This window comes from Lepidochelys kempii, chromosome 14 (assembly GCF_965140265.1).
Source record: "Lepidochelys kempii isolate rLepKem1 chromosome 14, rLepKem1.hap2, whole genome shotgun sequence".
NCBI classification, from domain to species: domain Eukaryota; kingdom Metazoa; phylum Chordata; order Testudines; family Cheloniidae; genus Lepidochelys; species Lepidochelys kempii.
The window spans coordinates 31,910,923-31,932,310 of record NC_133269.1 but is presented as its reverse complement, the minus strand read 5'-3'; the positions used below and the strand labels follow the sequence as shown (position 1 = coordinate 31,932,310).

The 21,388-nt window shown below is 49.6% G+C and overlaps 1 protein-coding gene, 1 long non-coding RNA gene and 2 pseudogenes across 6 annotated transcripts in view; 2 read left to right on the top strand and 2 right to left on the bottom strand.

Annotated features, from left to right (window-relative positions):
- The window catches only part of LOC140898275 (butyrophilin-like protein 2), a 1,102,357-nt gene that overhangs the window by 495,689 nt on the left and 585,280 nt on the right, over window positions 1-21,388 (top strand). The gene's annotated exons all lie outside the window — the stretch shown is intronic.
- LOC140897985 (tripartite motif-containing protein 10-like) overlaps window positions 1-21,388 on the bottom strand; it is a 205,099-nt pseudogene that overhangs the window by 175,324 nt on the left and 8,387 nt on the right.
- On the bottom strand, window positions 12,236-15,923 carry LOC140897987 (zinc finger protein RFP-like; annotated as a pseudogene).
- Window positions 17,125-20,616, top strand: LOC140898300 (uncharacterized). Its single transcript, XR_012154950.1, has 2 exons — window positions 17,125-17,594; window positions 18,762-20,616. It is a non-coding gene; the product is annotated as an uncharacterized lncRNA (long non-coding RNA).

The window sequence follows — 21,388 nt, the reverse complement described above, 5'->3', positions numbered from 1 at the left end:
AATACTTTTTTAATGTGCATTAATTGCATACTAGGGTGCCGTGCTCAGGGGGTGCTGCTGCATGCCTCCAGGGCGGGGGTGCTCCTCCCCGCATCACCCTTCTCCACTGCTGCTCCTCCCTCCCACCCATGGAGCCACCCCAGACCAAGCTACTCCAGACTAGGAACCTGGCTTCACTCTTCTTCACAGAGTGGAAGGGGTGGGGTGGGGGCTGATGTTGGGGTTCCCCCTGGCCCCACCCATGTACCTGGTTACTGCTGAGCTGGGGTCAGGGAACAGGGGGAGCCTGTCTGCTGCTGCTGCCAGCTCAGGAATGAGTGCGGTCGACAGGAGCTGCTGTTGGCTGAAAAAGTGCTCAGGCTTCTGAGTGCTCTGCTTAAAGAGACAACGCTTCCCCAGCGCGCACACACGCACACACACACACACACACTCTTCCCCCAAAGAGCAAAACTATTTAAATAAATGGTATTCTGTTATTGTTTAACAGTGCAATTAAAACTGCGATTAATCACAACTTTTTAAAATCTCGTGATTAATCACGATTAATGCTTTTTAGTCATTTGACAGCCCTATTTTAAATGTAACCATTTGTTTCCAATACTACTTGCTATGACTTGAATCTTGATTCTTTGTTAAATAAAAGTATACGGTGCTTGTTTTCAATACAAAAATAGCTAAGTGCCTTGTGTCAAGCAGCACAGTGACCTGAAGTGTAACGGCTAAACTGGTGTGCACTGTTTCTTTAGAAGCAGCGAATCCGTGAACACTACGAGTGTCCGGTGAACCAGGGGATGGACGCTCCAGGGAGATGCTTGCAGGGTTTGAGGGTTGGAATGAGCCAATCAGTAACGTGAAGTGAGACTGCAGGGCCTGCGGGGCCTAGAGGGCAGTGCTTGTGTTGCCTATGGCCAATGGAGTTGGGAGCTGGCCCAAGGCAGGCGCAGATATGGCTTCTCATGGTAAGGCACATGGCAGTGAAGTGCTCACAACCCTGGGTACACCTGGGAAATATCACAGGAGGCCAGTGGCACAAGGGTGCAACTGTGCCAGGACCTCAGGACTTCTCTATCATGTGCCAGGCCTGTACTGGCCTCTGTAACCGTTGAATAGGGGCATTGCCAGCAGATCAAGGGACGTAATTGTTCCCCTCTATTTGACATTGGTGAGGCCTCATCTGGAGTACTGTGTCCAGTTTTGGGCCCCACACTACAAGAAGGATGTGGATAAATTGGAAAACATCCAGCGGAGGGCAAGAAAAATGATTAGGGGACTGGAACACATGACTTATGAGGAGAGGCTGAGGGAACTGGGATTGTTTAGTTTGCGGAAGAGAAGAATGAGGGGGGATTTGATAGCAGCCTACAACTACCTGAGAGGTGGATCCAAAGAGGATGGCTCTAGACTGTTCTCAGTGGTAGCAGATGACAGAACGAGGAGTAATGGTCTCAAGTTGCAGTGGGGGAGGATTATGTTGGATATTAGGAAAAACTTTTTCACTAGGAGGGTGGTGAAACACTGGAATGCGTTACCTAGGGAGGTGGTAGAATCTCCTTCCTTTGTAGTTTTTAAGGTCAGGCTTGACAAAGCCCTGGCTGGGATGATTTAGTTGGGGATTGGTCCTGCTCTGGGCAGAGGGTTGGACTAGATGACCTCCTGAGGTCCCTTCCAACCCTGATATTCTATGATTCGATGATACTATGAATAGGGAGATCAAAAACTGTCCCCTTCTATCCCTTTGCCAGTGCAGGCATGAATCTGGCCCATTGAGCCAAACCTCTTCCAGCCTTAATTTCCAAATCTATACAATGTTTTTGTTGTTGTTTGTATTTCAGTCAATGGACAACAAGGACCACATTGTTCTGAGCTCTGTACAGATGCTGAGCAAACAGACCCAAAGAGCTTACAGCTCAGGGCCCTGATCCTGCAAACCCTTAACATTCTATTAATGGCAAAGGGCCCAAAGTAGATAAAATTATAGTCACGCTAAAGTCCTTACAGGATCTGGGTCTAGGTCATGACAAAAGGCAATAGGAGAATGAGACAAATCAACCAAGGGTTGGAGAGGGAGGATGAGAGAACAGTAAACAACTCTTAGAGATTGTACCTCCTAGGATGGTTGAGAGACTTAATGGATATTGATTCCATTGCTGTGAGATGCCTGAATGAAAGAGAAAATGGAAGGTTTCAGACTCGTTTGTATTAAAGACCTGTGTGTGTCTCTGTCCCTCTCTGTCTGTTTCTCTGCCACAATTAAAACACAGTCATGTGAATTAAGAGTGGGGATGTTGTTATAAATATCACAACATAAAATCTCACTGATTTTATCTTTTCTCCCTGTAGACACTCTTCCAGTTGAACTGGAGGAAAAAAAAGAGAATACGCTAGGATCACACAAACAGGGTGAGATTTCAAGGTGGAGATTATTTTTCAGTTACGAGAAAATTCCCATGAAAATGTTTTCTTGAACTTGTAGCTAAGCCAATGCTGACCATGACACAACCAGTCCTAAAAATAAAAACATTACTAAGACGTGCCCAAGTTGAAGTCGGACAAACAATCCAACCCCAACCTTAACGCTGAGTTCATGCCCACAGCAATGAACGGAAACATTCTCACTATCATCCAAACACCCTTAACTCTGACCCTGGGATTTTCATAGATATTCATACGCATTATATATATTAAATTCATAGGAATGAGTGGACAGGCCACTCACCTCAGGGCTGATCTCTGGCTCTAATACTCTGCTTCCCTCTCTCCTCAGTGAATGTGACTCTGGATCCAGACACGGCTCATCCCCAACTCCTCCTCTCTGAGGGTCAGAAAAGTGTCAGACGGGGAGACAAATGGCACAGACTGCCCAACAATCCCAAGAGATTTGATACCCTGGATCAAAGATTTGATACCCTGCGTGCTGGGCTGTGAGGGATTCACATCTGGGAGATACTACTGGGAGGTGGAGGTGGGAGGTGAAATAATCTGGGCTGTGGGGGTTGCCAGAGAGTCTGTGAGGAGGAAGGGATTGTTCTGCTTTAACCCTGAGTGGGGGATCGGGCTATGGAGCAGTGGTGGGGTGAGTTCCAGGCTCTCACCTCCCCTAAAATTCCTCTGCCCCTGAGCTGGGTCCCCAGGAGGATCCGGGTTTGTCTGGACTATGAACAGGGGCTGGTGACATTTCTGAATGCTGATAATGATGCCCCAATCTTCACTTTCCCACCGGCTTCCTTCAGGGGGGAGAGAATCCACCCCTGGCTTTGGGTTCAGAGTGAACAATCACAGCTCAGACTGTGTCCCTGACACTTGGGGAAAACATCCCTTCTAAAGACCCTGAAATCAACTTCTCTAGCCTCAGACACCCTAATTTCTATGACCCTGGAGAACGCTTGTCTTCCTGAAAGCCTTCTACCACACAATCAGTTTGTATGACCATAAGGCTTGATGGGGCCTCTGAATTGTTAAAGTATAAAGACCAAGATGCTACTGAAATGGAGAAACCAACCGCATTGCTCCAAGAATTGTGCAACCTGTTTGTCACTGGCCTGTGTGATCCTTGAGGAGTGTAGCTGACTGTAGGGGTCAGAGACTGTCAGATAGGAGCTCAGAGAGTGGGAGAGTGAAAGTGAAAGAAAGTGACAAGGAGAGACATGAGCCAGGGTGACAGAGGGACTGGGAGATGCTACTGAACGTGATGGTGTCATTCATTATGTAATCCATCTATTTAATTCACTGGTTCATGAAAAGTGGAGCCATTTTAATGCCTTGGAAAAGTGATTTCTGCAAATGTTGCACTTTTTCTCTGTTCTGACCTTACATAATCACTCCCTAAGTGATTGAAGCCCTCATTTTTTTGTTAACTGAACCTTTTTAATAAATATAAAGCTTTTTTCTGCTTGGTGTTTTCCACTCTTTTGAGGGAGCGAGGAGGTGCAGAGGATTTGATTCGCCACTGACCAAAAGACAAGTTAAGAGTAAGGTGGGGTACACTCTATGGGGGGGCAAGTTGACTGGTTTAATCAAGGGCTGTAGAGCTGCCACCCTCCATAAAATGACCTGCTTATGAACTTGGAAGTGCATTGAAACCCATGTGGCTATATATCTTCCTTCTAAACATGGTACTCTTTAAAAGAGTCTGAAATAGAGCTTGTGAGGCTATTTTGGAGTTATTTGGTCAAGGGGTTCCCAAAACATACCCCCAAATACTCTGCTTTTATCATTTTCAGATTTTTATAACACTTTGTTTTAGAATTAGGAATAGCAGATTTAAATTAAAGCTCAGGAAAAACTTGCTAACTGTAAGAACAGTAGGACAATGGAACAGTGTCTAGGAAAGTTGTGGAAGCTCCTTCACTGGAGGTTTTCAAAAGGAGGCTGGATAGCCGTCTGTCTTGGATGGTTTAGACACAACAGCTCCTGAATCTTGGCAGGGAGTTAGCGTGGATGACCCTTTTAGTCCCTCCTAACCCTGTGATTACCTGAAACAAATCTAGATTTCTGACCGTCCAAAAATGTGTCCCATTGGACTGCCCCTGAGATCAGCTTTTCAATGGCATGAAAGACCAGTTTAGGAATATCTCAGAACGTAGTGAGCTGCCAAAGTTTTAGTATCTATGTGAGCAAATGTTTCCTCAGAAACTCCTTTGTCAAGAACACCCATGGCACCATGTACTGATTTGAGGGAATAGGCAGTGTTCTTTGAGCTCAGGGACAAGGAGTTCATTCCTCTGCTCAGGTGATTTGCATGCTGTGCATATTGGCACTCTCAGCTTGCCTTTCTGCTTGGTGTGCGGGTGGCACAGATGACAGTGAGCCACCCCATAGGACAGCTGGGAGGGGAATCTGCTGCTCTGGCTCGTGGGGTATTTCACGGTTACAGAGCCTGAACAGAGTCCAGCCTGTACTCTAATCTCCTAGCACACTCTTGGGGTGAAGACCTATTGTCTAATACCTCCTCTTGAGAATGGGGACCCAGTGTCTGACTGCCTAGACTCTCTGGGTGCAGTGCTGACACCTCAGCCTGCCTCATGCTTAAACGCGCCCTTTCCCAGACCCCACCCAAAAGGTTTGAGGCTCTTGGGTTACAGTTTAACTCTCAGGGGCACACCGTAGTGGTGTTCCTGCAACAGATCAGGATTCCTGTGTCACCCAGTGGTGCCCTGCTCTCACTCTGGGCTGTGCAGTGCATACAGAGAAAGGCCAACAAATACTTTATTTATTTAATGGTTATGGGTAGACAGCTTAGAAAGATGAAGTCCGACAGAGGAGCAAGAAGGTCAGAGGTGCTGGGATCTTACAGAGAAATCGACAACAGCTAGGAAATGTTACACTGGACAATGCTTTCCTACCACATTACTCTGGGCAGCCTCCTCTATGGGAACTGTAGTGTGAGCTCTGTGCTGCTTGGATCTGTCACAAATCTCACAGTTGGGATCTGATTCTTCTCACAGAGCAGTTTGAAATCTCGCCCTTGACTCACACACTCTCCCTTCTGGCTCTTCTTGCTTTTGTAAACATGAGTTCTTCCCTCAGGGCTCCTATTACTCCAGGCCCCGCCTGTAGCTGGTAGCAGGGGCATGGTCAGATAAAGGGCATGGCTCAGATGCCACACTGTGCCAGCTCCTGGTGCTGGTTTGGCCAGAAGTTCCTTTGCCCAGCAGTGTCATTGCAATGAGGATGGGAGAAGTCTCGTTCTGATTCCTCTCCCCAGGACTTGGTGATTCAGGCTCAGCTCAAATGGTGCTCACAGTCTGTAGACACCAGATCCTTGGAAGCAGCTTCCACTTGGAGATTTTTGGCTGTGCTTAGAAATACCCTGGGATCTCTCTGCAGAGTGGAAAGAATTTCACTCTCCAGAGCCAGTAATGGAGCAGCAATTAGGCAGGTCCCCTCCTGCCACAGGCTTGTTGTTACTCAGCTGGAATCCCCAGACAGCTGTCCTGAGAACCTGGTCCCTCTGGCATTGTGCAGGAGCAGATTTAAAGAGACATACCCTGGGAGCCAATGATCCAGGATGGTGCAGCCTGGACTTTGTGCAGTCACAGGATGGGAGTATATAAAAACTGTAAAGTTTCTAACCTGAAGGTTTCTGCCTTTTCTTTTCTCCTTCCAGCTATTCCTTTTCTTTCCTCTCACTTGATTTCACCTTCACCCTTTGCCTTGCTTCTTTCTTTCTACTGTATCCCCTTCCCTTATTATTTCAAATCTTCCATTCTCCTGCTCTTTCCTCTCCCCAGCTGCCCCACCTATCTTCCTCTTCTTGGAGTACAAGAAAAAAAGACTGCCTCCAGCTATAAGGAAACAAAGGACACCTCATCAACCAGCAGTGAGGAAAAACTGTCTCTGACCCTAAGAAAATGGAATGAGATGGCATTGCAGTACAGAGCTGAGCAATCAGCCAGTAGGTCAGGAACTGACAATAGTGACAAAGGAACACAAAGGATCAAATGCTAAACCCCTCTCAGTGGCTGAAAGTTCATCTGGTGGCAGGTCACAGGCCACTGTGGAAGGTGCTGGAATCTCAGCCTGGTCCCTAGTGGGGCAGGTGTCACCATCATACACAGATATAACTAGCAGGACCTGCACTGACTGGTTCCCTTTGTCATCGGTCTCAGCAGCAGAGGCCAATGACTCAATGGCTAGTGGAATCAGAACTTTCATCTCAGCTTTAGAGAGAGATTTTCCCCAGGTCAGGGTTGAAGTCCAATGGCTGAGGGCAGCGTGCATGAGGGGAGCTGGTTAGAAGGCTCCTGCACTGCACAGTGTGTGGGATAAACAGATACGTCCAATCCACTAGGCTCTCAGGACACTTGTCTGTTCCAGCTGCAAGATGGTGATCTGGGAACAGACTGAGGAGACCTGATAGTGTCTGGGGAGCAACCACCTGGGACCAGGAGTGGAAACTCAACTGTGGTGGGAAAGGAGCAATGACTAGACATGCTACTGCAGATATATTTAGTTCAACTGGGTACAATGCTGTTGACTGAAGTCATGCCAACAATCAAAAACCAGTATAATTACATCACTTGTGCATGTTCACAGAATGCTTCTTCCGTCGGCAGAGCGCGTCCACACTTAGTGCTCAACAGTAAGAGCAGTGCACTGTGCGTGGCTATCCCACTGTGCTACTCAGCACCTTCTGCAGCTAGGAGTTGTGGGAACACAGAGTGGATCGCAGTGTGTCATGAGTGCAGGCTCAACGTCCCATGATGCAGTTTTTCCCACCCTATCATTCCATGGGCTTCCAACTGTGTTTCATGGCATTTTTCAATGGTCCCTGTTTACTGTGTGCCCGCCATCTCTCTCTGAAAGGATGGATCCTGCACTGCTCTCTACCGTTGTGGTCACTGTTATAAACACATCATGGATGGTCATGTAGCATATCATGGACTCCCAATCTGGACAGGAATCAGAGTTCCCTGACCTGCTGTGTGCCATGGAAAGGAACAACACAAGATTACTTTTAGCATTCATGGAGCAGCTGCATATGGTGGATCGTCGCTTCTGGGCTCGGGAAACAAGCACTGAGTGGTGGGATCATATTATGTAGGTTTGGGATGATAGGCAGTGGCTGCACAACTTTTGGATGTGGAAATATGGCCAGTTGGTGAAGCTTCCCCTAGGGGAATCTATCCCCCTGTCCCGCCCCTTCCTCTGGTGGCCCTGCCCAAGCTCTGCCCTGCCCCACCCCCACTCTGCCCCACACCCTGCCCCTCTCCACACCTTGTCCATGCTCCACCCCATGGCTTGCTACCACTTGGCCCCCTTGCCTGCCCCTCACCGTCACTCCTCTTGTCTGCTGAGGAGGAGAGGAGCAAGCAGAGGGCAGAGGAGGCCTAGGGGGAATGGGTGGAGCTGTTCAGCCACCTCCCCACTGAAACCCTTTTCCCACTGCTTGCTGTCACCATTCACTCCTCTCCTCCTACTCAGTGAGCAGTATGTGGTGGGGACCTCAGGGGAATGGGCAGAGCAGAGCCAGGAAGGGGTGGAGTGAGGGCAGGCCTCAGAGGGAAGAGTGGGACCTCAGGGCGGAGTGCAGGCGTGGCCATGGCCCAGGTGTCGCTGTTCACGTGTGGTGGATCAGCAGTTTTGGGAGGCTTAGCCTCTCCTGGCCTATGATCCCTGCCGCCCTTGTGTGGAAAGTCATCTTCATGGAACTGTGTGCAGAGCTTGCCCCAGCACTGAAGCACAAGGACACCAAAATGAAAGTTGCCCTCTGGGTGGAGAAGCACATGGTGATCACTCTGTGGAAGATGGAGACTCCAGACTGTTACTGGTTGGGCATGAATTAGTTGGGAGCTGGGAAGTCCACCACTGGGGCCACATGAATGCAAGTTTGCAGGGCCATTAATCGCATCCTGCTATGAAGGACTCTGACTCTTGGCAATGCGCATGAAATAGTGGATGGCTTTGTGGCATTGGGGTTCCCTAACAGCAGCAGGGCGATAGATGGCACACTGTAATGGTCCCTCGCTCTCCCATGGTGAGGGAGGCCACTCAGTCCAGTCCCGTCTGGCCAGGACCAGAGTCCGCAGGACAGTCAAGAGCCCACAATAGGGCTGAGCGACCAACAGTCACAGGCCAGCTTTAGCCTGGGCTTGGGAGGCTCAAGCTGCCAGCCCTTAAACAGGGTCTATAACTGAACTGGGCCCCGGGCTTGAGGAGGCTCAGGCAGCCAGCAACAAACAATCTCAGGGCTGGCTTTAGCCTGGGTGGGGCTCAGGCAGCCAGCAAACAAACAGTCTGCAGGTGGGCTGGGGCCTGGGTTTGAGGAGTCTCAGGCGGCCAGCGAACAAACAGTCTGCAAAGGTGACTGGTAAAGGAAGCTCCTTCTCCAGAGCAGGAGCTTCTCAGAAAAGTGTAGGGAGTTAGCCACCCAGGGTGGGGTGGCAGGGGGACGCGGCCCCACCCTACTCCACCATGTCCCACCCCAGGGCCCTGGCAGGGGCAGGATCGGCTGCCCCTGCGTCGGTGGGGATCCAGCCGCAACACGCCGACTGAGCCACAGCCCCTGGGGCTGCCCCTGGGCTACTTCCTGCCTCCCCGGGGGTTAGTACCTGTGGCCTTCAGGCCTCTTCCGGCTCCTCGGGGTACACAGCAGCAGGCTTTCTGGGCCAGTTGGTGTAACAATCAGTGAACCCAAGTTCCCGGGTTCCCTGAAGACGTTCAATGAGTGCTACTTTTTCACCATCACTCCCAGGATCTATTTTCCATCCAACTCCACACTCACCCCCACTCTCCCACTGTGGGCCTATATACAAAATCAAACTGCCTGCCCAGGTATCCGGTTACTGAACAGAACCGCCCCAGCACAGCTAACACCGTGGCATGGTTTGCAGTAGAATAAAGTTCTGATAAACGTTCCCCTTCCCCCCAAGTCTTGCAGAGTCCCACAGATGCCCTGTGAGGCAGTGCAGCTAAGGGCACAGATGGGACCTTGATCAGTTCTGTCTGTACTGAGGATTCTGAGAGCCACATGTGCTTAGTGGCTCCCCCAAAAACAGAGAGTGCAGGGGGCACCCACACCCAGGGATCGGCACCACCATGTTATGCGATGGACTCTTTGCAAAATTACTGAACTTAGTGATGGACACTGGGGGAGGGGGGGTTATGTCATTCAGTCATTCAACGTTTTTTTGAAAAATTATCACGGACCTCAAAATTTTTACCATGGACACTTGGGTCTGTGAATGGACACATTGCCTACCCCTGTTCACACCTCTCCTAACACCATTCCTCCCTTCCCTGACTTCAGCTTTCTCTGTTCCTGGATCCCTCCCTTCTGCCCACTCAACCCTTCCCTGGGATCTCCCCATCCACTTCTCAGAGCTCCACCTCCATATACTGGGGTCTCTTCTCTTTCATTTCTGCAAGGGGCTCTTCCTACTTGTGGCCTTCCCCCCCTCCATTATATACCCCTCCCCCAAGTCTTCCTCTTGTGATCTGGGCTCTTCACTTCCTACTGCTGCAGCCTCCCATCCCACTCCACCCTAGTGTAAGCGGGGGAATGGTCCCGCTATTGTGGGGAACTTTCCTGGCTTATACACTACCCCAATGGAATTGACTTGAGAAAGGATCTGAGTCCTCACTCCTAGTCCCTTTACACAGAAGCCTGCCTAACCTCAAGGGCTCCCCTTCCACTCTCCTGTGTGGCAGAGTCCTCAAAACCCCCAACATCACTGGGTCAAGGATTCCTGGGGGGCTTGACCCACAATCTTGTCATTGTCACTTAGGACAAAGGCTAGAGTGTCCCCACTCTGAGGTATTCTCTCCACTCTGGACACTTCCCTGACCCACTGATCATTATATACATTTCATAGCAAATACAATTTACTGAACAGCAACAAATTAAAAAATATAAGGTGTAAAGATGCTGCCTTTGGTGTGACACTTCTGAGATTATCAGTTCAGGACAAATTGCTTCAAGCAGGGGAATTACAGCCCAAGGTTGGGGTTTCTCCACTTCTAAGGCACACCAAACCAGCCAGACAAAGAGGACTTTGGTTTCACCCCACTGGCTAACCATAAGTCATACAAGCAATTCCCTTAGACACTCCAGTTTCCCAGTATCACCACCAGTGCCACTCATTATGGGGACGAATGGTTATGAAAACCAATACCCCAATAAAAGAAAAAAGGTTCTCTTGATCCCAAAGGGCCAAGCCCCAGACCCAGGTCAATATACAAGTTAGATCTTACCCACAAATCATGCTGTTGCCAATCCTTTAGAATCTAAAATCTAAAGGTTTATTCATAAAAGAAAGAAATATATATGAGAGCTAAAATTGGTTAAATGGAATCAGTTACATACAGTAATGGCAAAGCTCCTGGTTCAGGCTTGTAGCAGTGATGGAATAAACTGCAGGTTTAAATTGAGTCTCTGAGTACATCCATATCTGGGATGGGTCATACAGTTCTTTGTTCAGAGCTTCAGTGTAGCAAAGTTCCTCCAGAGGTCAGAAGCAGGACTGAAGATAAAATGGAAGGGTTTTCAGGGCCTTTTATATTCTCTGCCTGTGGAAGGACCCCTTTTGTTCTTACTGCGGAAAATGACAGCAGCAAGATGGAGTCTGGAGTCACATGGGCAAGTCACATGTCCATGCATGACTCAGTTTGCAGGCCAACGCCATTGTTTACGTGTTAGTTTGAACCTTCCCAGGAAAGCTCAGATGTGGACTGGCATCTCCCAGAGTCATTGTCAGTTACCTGTTTCTTGATTGGGCACTTACTGAGAACAGTCCTTTCTCAAGAAGCTGACCAAAAGCTTCACTAAGGCTACTTAGAATCAAAACACACTGAGATACAAGTACATAGCCAATATTCATAACTTCAACTACAAAAATGCTACACACATACAGACAGCATAACCATAACCAGAAAATCATAACCTTTTCATAGACATCTCACACAACAACCTTTGTACAATATTTGCTGCAAATATATAATAGTGGTTGCAACAATGATCTATGTGGTCATAGTTTATGTCAATAACGTCACATAAGGAAAAAATGGAAAAGCTTAAAGGAAACAAGTAACCCCACTCTGTGGCACGGGGACGTCACAACCAGCGTCTCTGGAATTTACGGGCAGTTCACAGTCTGTTCCTCACACGTCCCAGGCCTCCTGCCCAGGCCCTGGCTGTGCTGCAGGGATGCTGCGGGTCGGACACTTGCTCTGGCGGTGACCGGTGCTGGGGAGAAGGTGGCAGGACCCATCTCCCCAGCATCGGCCCCCACATCAGGGTGATGGTTTGCTGCCAACTCTGGCCTGCAATGCCTTTTGGCTGGTGGGGTCTTACTGCACTGGGCCCGCTGCCCAGGGTCCTCCTCGCTCTCCCCAGCTGCTCTCCGGACTGCTCCAGCCCCAGCCCCAGCCCCAGCCCCAGCTTCACTCTGCCCCAGCCCCAGCCCCAGCCCCAGCTTCGCTCTGCCTCAGCCCCAGCCCCAGCTTCACTCTGCCTCAGCGCAGCTGCTGTTCTGCCCCTGGCGCAGCTCTCTGGGCTGCTCCTCTGGCTCTGGCTGCCGTGGCTCTGCTCCCAGCACAGCGCTGAACCCTGGCCTGCTTCTCTCGCTCTGGCTGTTGTGGCTCTAGCTCGGCCCCTATGGGCAGACAGAGGATGGGACCCCGCTCTCCTTACTCCCTCATTGGCCTGTCTGCTTTGTCAATCAGGCGGATCTGGAGCATTTGCCTCTCCCCATTGGTCCTGGGGACTGTCAATCCAAGGTTTTGGTTTCTCATCTGCAATTCCCCTTTCCTTTGTTACTGGGAGGGCCAACCAAAAATCCTCATTGAGTTTCAGTAAGGGGACAACAGTCCCCCTTACATCAGCAACAGCAGCCACCCCTGACATTGTGTCTACACACATCTCTGCCTCTGCATGCCCACAACCCAGCAGCCTACATCCCCCCTCTGCCCCTCTCCTCTCCCCTAGCTCACAGGCTTGGTGCTGGGAACTGCGGGGGAGGCGGTGGCAGGCAGATGATTCCCCAGGCCATCCTTATAGGAACACACCTGGGGGCTGGTCAGCGCTGGGAGGGGACAGGCTCCTCCATGGGTGTCACTGTCAGGAACAGAGATTCCCTCCAGCCTGAGCTGGGACTGGGCAGATTATCAAGGGAGATGTGTTTCTAAATCCCTCTTTGTAAACTCTAAGTATAAAAATAAGGGTGGAGCGTTCCGGAGAAAGTGTCAGTGAAAGTGAAGAGATGGGACTTGTCAGTCACATTGTAAAATGAGACCTCTCCTGCCTCATAGTCCAGGAAAATCCCTACCCGGCTGGGCCTGACGCTCATGGACAGTGGAGTTAAATGGGAGGTGAGGGCCTTGTATTCCTTATATCTCAGACACACTGTCCAGAATCCATTCTCAGGTGATAGGTAAATCTTCCCCTTCCTTGTCACAGATTCTGTACAAACCCCCAGAGTCCAGTTTGTTTTGTCTCCCACCTCCACCTCCCAGTAATGCCTCCCTCCTGTCAATTTGTTAAAGCCCAGGACAATGGGATAAGTATCAAATCTCTTAATATTGTCAGGCAGATCCTGTTGTTTGTCTTCGTATGTCACAGTTTTCTGATCCTCAGACAGGATGAGGCTGGGATGAGCCGTGTCTGGATCCAGAGTCACATCCACTGGGGAGAGAGTCACAGAGTCAGTGCTGGAGGCAGGGGCTGGTCACTGGGATCAAAGGGAAATTAACCTGTGTCCCCATTAATTGCTGTGACACAAGGTTGCTGGCCATTTAAGGAGAGTCAGGGCCCCATCTAAGGCCAAGGGGGCAGGGGAAGGAGAGGAGATGGAAAGAGGGGCAGGTGCTTGTGAGGGACATAGGAGAGGGGAGGAACAAGCACCAGGGAAGGGGAGCAGATGGGAAGGGAAGGGGGAGATCTCCATGGAGTAGTGGGAGGGACGGGTCAGGCATCAAGGAATCAGAAAGGATAGGAGGGGAGTAGTGGGGGTTGCAGAGAAGAGAGGGATAAAGGCTGGCAGAGGAAGGGGACAGATGTCAGGGAGGCAGGGAGGGAAGGGCAGGCTGCAGGAACAAGGGTGGTGGTGGTGAGGGAAGAGGAAAGACAGGTGCCAGGGGGCAGAGGGAAGGTGCTCAGGGGTGGGGCAGGAGGTAGGAATTTGGGGCAGTAGCAAGGGACCTGGAGGGGCAGGTGCTGTGGGAGTTGCAGAGAGGGGTGGGTGCCAGGGGGACATGGAGGACATTGCAGTGGGGTCTAGAGGCCACTCAGGCTAGTTCCCTGTTGTGCCAGGCACTACACAGACAGAGGTGGATCTTTGCTTATGTCTGAGTGACTGAGGAGCACAGATCCCAGTGACTGCACAAAAAGAGCTTAGGCCTAAGTCCCTGGTTTCAGCTCCACTATGATGTGATCTTTGAAAAGTCATGGAAGACAGAAGAGATTCCAGAAGACTGGAAAAGGGCAAATATAGTGTCAATCTATGAAAAGGGGAATAAGGACAACCTGGGGAATTACAGACCATTTAGCTTTCAGAGTAGCAGCCGTGTTAGTCTGTATCCGCAAAAAGAAAAGGAGTACTTGTGGCATCTTAGAGACTAACAAATTTATTTGAGCATAAGGTTTCGTGAGCTACAGTTCACTTCATGGGATGCATGATGGAGCAAATAATTAAACAATCAATTTGCAAACATCTAGAAGATAATTAGGTGATAAGTAACAGTCAGCATGGATTTGTCAAGAACAAATCGTGTTAAACCAACCGGATAGCTTTCTTTGACACAGTAACATGCCTTTGGATGGGGGGAAGCGGTAGATGTGGTATATCTTGACTTTAGTTAGGGTTTTGAAACTGTTTTGCACGACCTTCTCATAAACAAACTAGGGAAATACGACCTAGATGGAGTTACTATAAGTTGGGTGTGTAACTGGTTGAAAAACAATTCCCAAAAAGTAGTTATTGTTGGTTCACAGTCATGCTGGAAGGGCATAATGAGTGGGGTCCCGCAGGGATCAGTTCTGGGTCTGGTTCTGTTCCATATCTTCATCAATGATTTAGATAACGGCATAGAGAGCACACTTATAAAGTTTGCGGATGATACAAAGATGGGAGGGGTTGCAAGTGCTTTGGAGAATAGGATTATAATTCAAAATGATCTGGACAAACTGGAGAAATGGTCTGAAGTAAACAGGATGAAATTCAATAAGGAAAAATACAAACTACTCCACTTAGGAAGGAACAATCAGTTGCATACATACAAAATGGGAAATGACTGCCTAGGAAGGAGTACTGCAGAAAGGGATCTGGGGGTCATAGTAGATCACAAACTAAATATGAGTACCAGAAAAAGAAAAGGAGTACTAGTGGCACCTTAGAGACTAACCAATTTATTTGAGCATAAACTTTCGTGAGCTACAGCTCACTTCATCGGAATACATCTGATGAAGTGAGCTATAGCTCACGAAAGCTTATGCTCAAATAAATTGGTTAGACTCTAAGGTGCCACTAGTACTCCTTTTCTTTTTGCGTGTAAGCAGTGTCAGGATGAGCTCCACCCTGACATCTGGTGGTGAGGTGTGGCAAGTTGTGGAAGAGAACTTCAGGGGCCGATCTCATTTGCATAGGCACACCCACCCCGCCTAGAATGAGAATACCAGAAGTGGGGGTGAGTGAACAAATAGAATATATATATTCTACACAAATGCCAACCTTCTACAACTACAGTATCTGCTTTGTGAATATTGGCAGGCCGGCTGGCTGCCCACAGCCATGTAGTTATAATTGTAGGAGGCAGCAGCTGAGGATTAATGAGTCAAGTGGCCCCATGATGGCTGCAGAGGATGGCAGAGAAGAAGGGCTGTCTCTGTCTGCTCAGCTGAGTGAGTCCCAGGGCTGCCCTGAGCTCTGCTCCCTTAGGGCCAAACTCCTAAAGGCCAGTGCAACATCTGCCCACACTGAGCCCGGTGCCCTGGGTGTGGATGTGCAGAGAGCACCTCTGAGGATCTGGCACTCCTGAGGGCTGTCTGCGTCTGCAGTTACTCAGCGTGGTTTGTGGGTATGATGGGGCAATGGACTCACATGCAAACACTGCACACCCATTGTAAGAGTATGTCATCTCCTTCTTGCCCCCAGAGAGCCTGGGGGTGAATCTGTGCCATGGACCATGGGACAGGAACTGTCCCCTGGTATGCTTCACTGTGATCCCCACCAGAAACATTTCCCGCTCCTGGTACCATGGCACCATCTCGGAGCAAACAGCCAGAGGAGATTGTAATATCAGCCTATAGCTTTTTGGCCCCTCACCCTGGGAACACTGCAGGGGGAAGGGCTCGGGGAAGGATAAACCCAGACACCCACCTGCCACTCTGTGGTTTTCTCCTCCTCTTCAGATGTCAGCTCCAGGGCCTTCTCCAGCTCCAGCCTCAGAGGGCCCAGGGCTTCCTGGAGTTTCACCTGCAGGGGCACCATGTGTGATAGCCATTAATCTGCACATCTGATGGGTGGAATTTGCAGGAGGCAGGGCCAGATGAAACAGGGGCACTACAAACCCATGTCTAGGCCCCAGCTACTGGAGTTATGTGATAAAATCAGGCTTTTGGCTTTCATTAAAAAGAGAATGTTTCAAACCTTCTGGGTTGCAAAGAAAATATTCAAAACATGCCCCAAATGTGACAGACACAGCGATTCCTGCCTGAGTCTGTAGAGAGCCTGAGCCCAGTGCCATGAGAGGGGACGGCTCCATTTATGTGTATGGAACATTGACACCAAGCCTCACTGCTCTGGGGGACAGCCAACCCCTCCGCAAAAAGAGGGGCTTTGTGTGGCAGCAGGGGGTAGGTCATATGATTCAGCTCCCCCATCCAATCATAGACACCTTGGCTAATAGATGGGGGGGGGCTCCCTGACCCTTTTCGAGTATCTCTCTCTCTCAATGGGAGGGAGAGGATTCTTGCTGTTGATCCTGTGGGGAAAAAGGACCCCTAGCCCCTGGGATTCCCAAGGGGAGGGAGCCCCCAGCCTCTCCTCCTGCTTGTCTAAATAGGTTCACAGGCTCCACCCGCAGCAGACAGCCCTTGTGTGGGTGGCCCCTTCCACAACTACTGCTAATGGGGCCAGGGCCGCGACAGGGCCCCTTGTCAGCATGTTGCGGCTGGGGTGCCTCAGTCCAGCCCTGTAAGAAATGCACATTTCAATAGCAAAGCCAGGAGAATAACCTGGGCAGAGGCAGCAGCGTCAGAGCGGCACGTTCTGAGGCATTGTCTGGCTGAGACACTGATCCTGGGGGAGACTCTTCCCCACTTGTCTGCTCTGCTCCGAGATTTCTCAGAAACGGAGGCGTTTAGCTGAAGTTTGAGGACACTGAGCCAAGCTGCAGCCTTTCAGAACCGAGTGCTCACCTGGGCAGGGGAGGCCTCAGAAGGGAGATGAATGTATGTTTATGGGCATTACCAATCAGTCACCATTGGGCCAAGGATCTGGCCCCTTCTTGTGGTGTGCTGTCCCTTTAAATGTTTGAGCACTCCCCCCTCCCCAGTGCAAAGCCTCACTTGCACAGTTTCAGTTTTTCAGCTGACAATAAAACCACCAGGGCAGAAGCTGTTTTTCCATCAGCTCGCTTTGTCCCCTTACTAAAACTCAATGGGGGTGATTTAGTTGTTAGCTCCCAGTACCAAAAGAAAGGGGAAGGGTCGATGGGAAATCAGGACCCTGAGACTGACAGTCCCCAGGAACAATGGGGAGAGGCCAATGCTCCAGGTCAGCCTGATTGACAGGGTGGGCAGGCTAATCAGGGAGTCAGGAGGCCAGGGGGGTTCTGCCCTCCATGTGAGCTGGAATTGCCTGGGTCAGGCAGAGTGGGGCTGTGCTAAAGAGAAAGCAGGGGCCTGAGCTGAGCTGGGGAGCAGAGCTGGGCCAGATCCAGAGGAGCCAGAAAAGCAGCGCAGGAAGCAGGTCGGTGCTGGGAGCAGAGTCACAGAAGCAGCCCCCAGAGCAGACTTGTCCTGGGGGGAGAGCTGCAGCAACCAGAGCCAGGGGGTCCAGAGAAGCAGCCCAGGGACCTGGAGGCAGAGCAGCAGCAGCAGCCGCCGTGCTGAGGCAGAGTGGTGGAGCTGGGGCTGGAGGAGTCCGGAGCTGGGTGTGGTGAGCAGCTGGGGAGAGCAAGGGGGACCCTGGGCAGCGGGCCCAGTGCAGGGAGATGCCCCCAGCCAAGAGGCCTTGCAGGCCAGACTTGGAGGGGGGATCGTAACCCCGACGGGGCAGATGACACTGGGGAGATGGGTCCTGCCACCTAGAGCGTGTGGCCACCTCCAGAGCAAGTTCCTGCAGCATCCCTGCAGCACAGCCAGAGCCTGGGCAGGAGGCCTGGGATGTGTGAGGAACAGACTGTGAACAGCCCTGATATTCCAGAGACGCTGGTTGTGACGTCCCCATGCCACCGAGCGGGGTGACATGTCTTTTCCTTTAGCCTTTCCCATTGTTTCCTTATTTTTTAAAATCGATTGCTGTTTAATAAATTCTATTTGCTTTGAACTGTATGTAATGATCAGTGGGTCAGGGAAGCATCCAGTGTGGAGAGAGCACCCCGGAGTGGGGACACCCTAGTCCCTGACCTGAGTGACCATGACAAGGTTGTGGGTTGAGCCCCCCAGCCTTGTTGGGGTTCCAAGGACTCTGCCACACAGGAGAGTGGAAGGGGAGCCTTCACTTGCTATGAGGGTCGATTGCTAGCAGAGAGAGCACAAGCGCAGCCAGCCAAAGGCAGAATTCTGCAGTTTGCAGTGTGGACACACAACCAGCGGGGGGGCGTGTCGAGCACAGACAGTGCAGTAACAATGGAAGAATTTCTCTGTGGCAGAAAAGGTTATCCAGGAGGCTTGAAGAGCAGGAGAGCAGAGAAATGGCACCTTTTGTGGGCAATGATGATGAATTTGTTGAAAACTAAAATCCCAGGTGGTGTGCCTCAAATTTTTTGAGCAATTTTGCAGGGTAATTTGTAGACAACGAATTTCAATCTTGCTGACAGTGACTGGCCTGAAGCCATATGGACTGCCACATGATTTATTGTCTCCAACTGTGCCAAGAACTGCCAAGTATGCCACAATTACTGCCACAATGTGGGAACACTTTTCTCCTACATCATCAGTGATAGCAGAACAATTTCAGTTCCATCAGCAAGATCAGGGAACTGGAAAATCAGTAGCACAGTTTGTTGCTTCTCTAAGGATGTTGTCAGAGCACTGTCAGTTCAGACAAACATTAAGTGATGCCTTGTATGACCAATTTATCTCTCAATTATGCAATGACCAGGTTCAGAAGACGTTACTGACTATGTCACCATTCACATTCAAGAAGGCTGTTGAGGTGACTGTTGCCATGGAAACTGCAAAGAACATTTCTGGACATTAGTATGAACTGAGGAGTTCATATTCTGAATTAGTGAGACAGAGGACCATGGGAACATGAAGAATTTCCATGGGGCTATAGTGCACAAACTACACGTGCGGAGAAGGATTACTGGGCATGCCAGGCCATTTGTTAGAACTGCCAGAAGAGAGGACACATCGCTGTGACCTGTCACACAGTTCAGAGACCAGCAACACATAGTAACTGTACATCCAAGAAGACACCTATGAAGACTGAACCTAAGAAATGATGGAAGTTGGGAATTCATAATGTGGAAAAAGACAAGAGCTGTAGGGACACTGATCAAGATTTCAGAGTGGTAGCCGTGTTAGTCTGTATCAACAACAAAAAAAACCAAGGAGTACTTGTGGCACCTTAGAGACTAACAAATTTATTTGGGCATAAGCTTTCGTGCATGCATCCGATGCAGTGGGTTTTAGCCCACGAAAGCTTATGCCCAAATAAATGTGTTAGTCTCTAAGGTGCCACAAGTAATCCTGGGTTTTTTAAATCAAGATTTAGCACTTCATGTTTTATCAGAAGCTGGAGTCAAGGATGGCATCTGACTGAAGCAGTTCCTACAAGAATGGAGCTTGATACTGTTTCATTGATTTCTGTATCTGCCTATCACTAGATATTGCCACAAGTTCCTCTGGAAGAAACGTCCACTTTAAAGACTTATAGTGGGGGAAAAATTAGTCCAAAAAAGGGATATGCCAGGTAAAAGTTCAACTAGATGGCCAATCAGTTGTTTTACCTTTTTATGTGATTGAAGGAAAGTATCCACCATTATCTGGAAGATCTTGACTTGAGAAGCTCAAGATGAATTGGATCAAGATCAAAGTGATCACAGAAGTACCTCAAAATCTTCAGGAAATACTGGACAGACATTCTAAAGTTTTTGAAAGAACTTAGACAGATAAACGTCTCAGGGAAGCTCACTGACAGCCAGCCAAAACATTGCAAGCCCAGAGCTGTGCCTTATACTCTGAAGCATCTAGTGGAAGCTGATCTGGACCGTTCAGTGAACATTGGTATCCTGTCACCAGTTTCACACAGTGAGTGGTCTACACCCATTGTACCAGTGATCAGGAAAGACTCAGTCTTAATATGTGGAGATTTCAAAGTGATGCTTAATCCAGTTTTATGTGCAGATTAGTAACCACTACCTCACACTGAAGATTTATTAAATACTTTTAGTGGTAGACAGTGTTTCAGTAAATTGGATTTGCTCAGTGCATACCTACAAATGGAGATTGTGAGATATTTGCAAGATGCTGGCTCAATCAACACACAAAAAGTCTTACTTTGTTATAAAAGGTTGCCTTTTAGTATCACATCAGCACCTGCCCTGTTCTAGGAAGCCGTGGATGAGATTCTGAAGGGACTGAATGGAGTTCAGTGTTACTTGGAGGACATCTTTGTTACACGAAAGGATCAAGAGAATTATCTGTGAAATTTGGGTTCTGCTTTGACACATTTGGAAGACCATGGACTAAGGATTTTTCAAGACAATTGTGAGTTTTTCAAATCTTCAGCTGAATACCTTGGATATGTAATTGATGCCCTGGGCTTAAGGAAATTGCCAGAGAAGAGGAGATGGTTCTTGAAGCACCACTGACAGAGAACATGTCACAGTTATGTTCATTCTTAGGACTGCTTAACTGCTGCAGTAAATTTCTTCCTAATCTGGTGACAGTTTTGTCATCTTTAAGAGTGTGTGCATGCATTTAATGAAGTAAAGAAACTGTTGACGTCAGTTTACGTTCTAATGCACGTTGATGTTTTGATTCCATTGCAAGTGGTTTGTGATGCTTCACCATATGGAGTGGGCACAGTTCTCGCCAACATTTTTCCTAATGGTATAGAGAAACCAATCACCTTTGCACCACAAACACTCATCACTTCTGAGAAGAGCTATGTGCAAATAGAGCTCTCAGCATTATCTTTGGTATTTGGCTGTTCCATACCTACCTATATGGTAGTCTGTAGTGGGTTAGCAGGGGTCCCTCTCCCTCTGGGTCAGTGGGAGGCCACTCCGCCTCACTACATAACTGAGCGTCACCCACAATCAGGGAATTAGCAGAGCACTACACAGACTAGATGGCTCTGGCCTGCAGTCTGGGCAGATCCACAAATGAGTCTCGGGGTCCCAGACCCCCAAGTAGGGCGGGTCAAGAAACTGTCTATGCCTCTGGCCTGCAGTCAGGGCAGAGCAGCAAACAGTTATGAGCCCAAGCCCTCGGTCAGGGTGGGGCAGCAAGGAGCCTGTGGCTCTGTGTAGAACGGCAAGAGGGTTGGGTATCCGAGCTCCAGCAGATGGCCAACAAATGCAGGCCTCTTGGCCTAGCAAGGGGAGACTGCCACCTCAGGGGTGAAGTGGCAGCGGGGCCCAGGCCCACCCGACTCCATCAGGCCCCGACCCAGGGCCCTAACAGTGGTGGAGTATTCCACCACTGGGTCAGCAGGGAATCCAGCTGCAACTCGCTGAGCAGGTCTCCGGCAGCAATACAGCCAGACTGGAGTCGGCT